Raw genomic sequence first — 5,071 nt, 5'->3', positions numbered from 1 at the left:
ATCCTTTTAACAAAGAGAAATGCAAAAAAGAAAAAAGAAATCTTTATTTTCCTTCTGGTTAAGGTTCAGTACCTCTAGTCCTCAAGGCCTCTAACAGGGAGGATTACCACGTCAGCAAAGCAGAGTTGTTTCATGTGTAACTGATAAGAATAAAAAGCTCTAGGAGAGAGGAATTACGTCAGTCTTATATTCTGTATCCTAGGGCCTAGTACAATATTTTCCTAGTAGACATTAAATAAATGTTTGTTGATAGAATGGATAAATGAATTCACTGGTAAACATCCATGCGGTCACGGTCACGATTTTAATTAAGACTGAAGCAGCCACTCCCCAGCCGCAGTGCACGCCGGGCAAGAGGAAGACCCCCAGAAGCTCCCGCGCAGCGCGGCTGTTTGCACTGCGGTCTGGGCGAGTAGTTGCTTCGGAACCAGTCTCCCCGTGAGCGGCGCGGAGAAACCTCGCCGGTGGATCCCTGTTGTAACCTGGCGCGCAGAGAACCACGAAGACAGTTCCGTTTCCCCAGCAGCGGACTGCTGCAGTAAGAATGTCTTCCCCCCTCATTTGAATCGCCCTACCATGGGAATCCCAGCCCTCCCTCCAGGGATCCCACCCCCACAGTTTCCGGGCTTTCCTCCACCTGTACCTCCAGGAACCCCAATGATTCCTGTACCAGTGAGCATTATGGCTCCTGCTCCCACTGTCTTAGTACCCACTGTGTCTATGGTTGGAAAGCATTTGGGAGCAAGAAAGGATCATCCAGGCTTAAAGGTGAAGGAAAATGATGAAAATTGTGGCCCCACTACTACAGTTTTTGTCGGCAACATTTCTGAGAAGGCCTCAGACATGCTCATAAGACAGCTCCTTGCTAAATGTGGCTTGGTTTTAAGCTGGAAGAGAGTACAAGGTGCATCTGGAAAACTTTAAGCTTTTGGATTCTGTGAGTATAAGGAGCCTGAATCTACCCTCCGTGCTCTAAGGTTATTGCATGACCTGCGGATTGGAGAGAAGAAGCTACTTGTTAAAGTTGATGGAAAAACAAAGGCACAGCTGGATGAATGGAAAGCAAAGAAGAAAGCTTCTAATGGGACTGCTAGGCCAGAAACTGTCACTAATGATGACGAAGAAGCCTTAGATGAAGAAACAAAAAGAAGAGATCAGATGATCAAAGGGGCCATTGAAGTTTTAATACAGAAATACTCCAGTGAGCTCAATGCCCCTTCACAGGAATCTGACTCTCATCCCAGGAAGAAGAAGAAGGAAAAGAAGGAGGACATTTTCCGCAGATTTCCAGTGGCACCTCTGATCCCTTATCCACTCATCACTAAGGAAGACATAAACGCTATAGAAATGGAAGAAGACAAAAAGAGACCTGATATCTCGAGAGATCAGCAAATTCAGAGACACACACAAGAAACTGGAAGAAGAGAAAGGCAAAAAAAAAAAAAAAAGACAGGAAATTGAGAAAGAACGGAGAGAAAGAGAGAGGGAGAGTGAAAGGGAACGAGAAAGGCGAGAACGGGAACGAGAAAGGGAAAGAGAAAAAGAGAAGGAGCGGGAACGAGAACAGAACGGGGTAGGGATCGTGACCGGACAAAGGAGAGAGACCAGACCGAGATCGAGAGAGAGATCGCGACCAGGAAAGGAGTTCAGACCGGAATAAGGATCGGAGTCGATCAAGAGAAAAGAGCAGAGATCGTGAAAGGGAACGGGAGCGGGAAAGAGAAAGAGAGAGAGAACGGGAACGAGAAAGAGAACGGGAACGGGAATGGGAGCGAGAAAGAGAGAAAGACAAGAAGAGGGACGAGAAGAGGATGAAGAGGATGCATATGAACGAAGAAAACTTGAAAGAGAACTCCGAGAGAAAGAAGCTGCTTATCAAGAGCGCCTTAAGAACTGGGAGATTAGAGAACGAAAGAAAACCGGGGAGTATGAGAAAGAAGCTGAAAGAGAATAAGAAAGAAGAAGAGAAATGGCAAAAGAAGCTCAACAACTAAAAGAATTCTTAGAAGATTATGATGATAGAGATGATCCCAAACACTACAGAGGAAGTGCTCTTCAGAAAAGGCTGCGTGATAGGGAGAAGGAGATGGAAGCAGATGAACGGGATAGGAAAAGAGAGAAGGAGGAGCTAGAGGAAATCAGGCAGCGGCTTCTGGCAGAAGGGCATCCAGGTCCAGATGCAGAGCTACAGAGGATGGAACAGAGGCTGAGAGGCGCAGGCAACCACAAATAAAACAAGAACCAGAATCAGAGGAAGAGGAAGAAGAAAAGCAAGAAAAAGAAGGAAAACGAGAGGAACCCGTAGAAGAGGAAGAGCCCGAGCAGAAGCCCTGTCTCAAACCAACCCTGAGACCTATCAGTTCCGTCCCATCTGTTTCCTCTGCCAGTGGCAACGCAACCCCCAACACTCCTGGCGATGAGTCTCCCTGTGGTATCATTATTCCTCACGAAAACTCGCCAGATCAACAGCAACCTGAAGAGCATAGGCCAAAAATAGGACTAAGTCTTAAATTGGGTGCTTCCAATAGTCCTGGTCAACCTAATTCTGTGAAGAGAAAGAAGCTCCCTGTAGATAGTGTCTTTAACAAATTTGAGACTGAAGACAGTGATGATGTACCCCGAAAAAGGAAACTGGTTCCCTTGGATTATAGTGAAGATGATAAAAATGCTGCCAAAGGCACTGTAAACACTGAAGAAAAGCGCAAACACATCAAGAGTCTCACTGAGAAAATTCCTACAGCCAAATCTGAGCTCTTTGCCTATTCCCTGGATTGGTCTATTGTGGATTCTATATTGATGGAACGACGAATTAGACCATGAATTAATAAGAAAATTATAGAATACATAGGTGAAGAAGAAGCCACATTAGTCGATTTTGTTTGTTCTAAGATTATGGCTCATAGTTCACCTCAGAGCATTTTAGGTGATGTTGCTATGGTACTTGATGAAGAAACAGAAGTTTTTATTGTCAAAATGTGGAGATTATTGATATATGAAACAGAAGCCAAGAAAATTGGTCTTGTAAAGTAAAACTCTATATTTAGAGTTCCATTTCAGATATCTTCTTTCCCATCCTTCAACGGACTTCGAATTTTTTTTTTTGTCTTCAAAGACATTTGTGAGATCTGTAATTTTTTTTTTAATGTAGAAAATGTGAAAATTTTTTTTGTCCTCCAATTTGTTGATGCCTCATGTACTTCCTTGGTTGTAAAAACATCTGAATCCTACCTTGGCTCTCTTTATACTCACCAGGTACAGATTACTGGTATGTTTTATAAGCTGCATCTACTGTACACAGACTGTCTTATATAATCTTGTTCTGCTGATTTGTTCTTTGTAAATATTAAAATGACTCCCCAATTCTTTTGCAAAAAAAAAAAAGACTGAAGCATGACAAAATTTTATATTTAATAAAATAATATATCATAGCTTGAAAACATTTTTTTTTTAAGCTTCAAGACAAAGATCTAGGGCTAAAATAAATTGTCAAGTAGCTTCCAACTTTCCCTCTGATTTAAGATTGCACATTTGGAGGTTTATTGCAAGACTAACTTTTCATTCCTTTTCATGTTGCAGGACAGAACGCTCAATCCCAGAAAGCTGATTGGATGCACCTAGGCCACAGTAACACCTGCTAACTCTTCCAATTGGGAGTTTCCTAATCCTTTACGAAAAATGTCAAAAGAGCAGATTATACCCAGAAACTAAGAGGCAGACAAAATTGAGGAAAACACATACAAAATGAAGGAAGCCCAGAACAGAAGGCATTACATCTATCTTAGCATTTTCATCATTTCCTTAGTGTGAAGGACGTAAAAGCACTGTCAGCCCGCTCTACATTGTTTGCTATTCAACTGTGCATATTGAATTCCACTACACACAGCATCAGGTTCTCAGTCCATAAGTACAGAGATGGGGAGAAGTCCAAATGACTATTGTGGTTACTACTGTGTTGTATCAAGCTGACGGAGCAAGAAAATATCACCTTTTTCAGAATACTGCATTGATAAGGTTTATTTCTGCGTGGAAAAATTAAATATCGCATTACAAAAGTTGGTAATATTGATAAAATATTAAATTTAAAATCATATTTGAAAACTTTCATATTTTATGAAAAACGATATACTTAGTTATCACAAAATGTTTTATGTTTTTGTTTATCGATACTGTTGAGTGGAAAGCATGTAAAACTCCTGTGGTAAGTGCAGTCAGGGGATTATAATGAAGGCACAGACTCAGTCCTGGTGGTGGCCCATCTTAGTTATAGGCCAAGTACTAAATGCTTGTTTTTGCAAACTCAAGTTCATAAAGTAAAGGGAATGTTATAAAAAAAAAAAACTCTCCCAAATGAGCATGACACCAGTTTTATTATTTACTTTCTCTTAAAAATACACTCTATCTGGTTTTCTTTCTTTGTGTCTTCCCCCCTACCTTCCATAACCACCACACTCTTGTCCATGTCTCTGAGTCTCATTTTTATGTCCCATCTATGTACAGAATCATATAGTTCTTAGTTTTTTCTGATTTACTTATTTCACTCAGTATAATGTTATCAAGGTTCATCCATGTTGTTGTAAATGATCCGATGTCATCATTTCTTATGGCTGAGTAGTATTCCATAGCATATATGTACCAAAGCTTTTTAATTCACTTGTCCACTGACAGACACTTGGGCTGTTTCCAGATCTTTGCTATTGTGAACAATGCTGCCATAAACATGCCAGTTTTATAAAACAGCATGATACTTCTTTGTCTAAGAAAAAAGTTAGTTTTAATGTATAATGGTGAAATACCAAAATTATATTTATTTATTAGAAATATTGCTAGACTTTGGAGTTTTTCTTTTTTTAAATGGTAATTAGAGAATATAGGTTAATAAATTGTTATAAATTTAGAACATGGGGGTGCATTTCTCCTTTTGGATCAGTGCTATGGTGTTCTTAGGGTATATTCCTAAAAGTGGGATAGCTTGGTCAAAGGTGACGGAAGACAATTTGACTTTGGCTGATGGGTATGCAACATAATCAAATGTCAAAATAACCTGGAGATGTTTTCTCTGAACATATGTACC

At 40.4% G+C, this 5,071-nt stretch overlaps 1 pseudogene; it reads left to right on the top strand.

The window, feature by feature from the left end:
• The first annotated feature begins 262 nt into the window (after nucleotides 1–262).
• Nucleotides 263–3,117, top strand: LOC136319423 (RNA-binding protein 25-like; annotated as a pseudogene).
• The last annotated feature ends 1,954 nt before the right edge of the window (nucleotides 3,118–5,071 follow it).

This window comes from Saccopteryx bilineata, chromosome 1 (genome assembly GCF_036850765.1).
Source record: "Saccopteryx bilineata isolate mSacBil1 chromosome 1, mSacBil1_pri_phased_curated, whole genome shotgun sequence".
Classification (NCBI taxonomy): Eukaryota; Metazoa; Chordata; class Mammalia; order Chiroptera; family Emballonuridae; genus Saccopteryx; species Saccopteryx bilineata.
The sequence above is the reverse complement of the archived record's forward strand: the minus strand, read 5'-3'. Positions and strand labels throughout refer to the sequence as shown.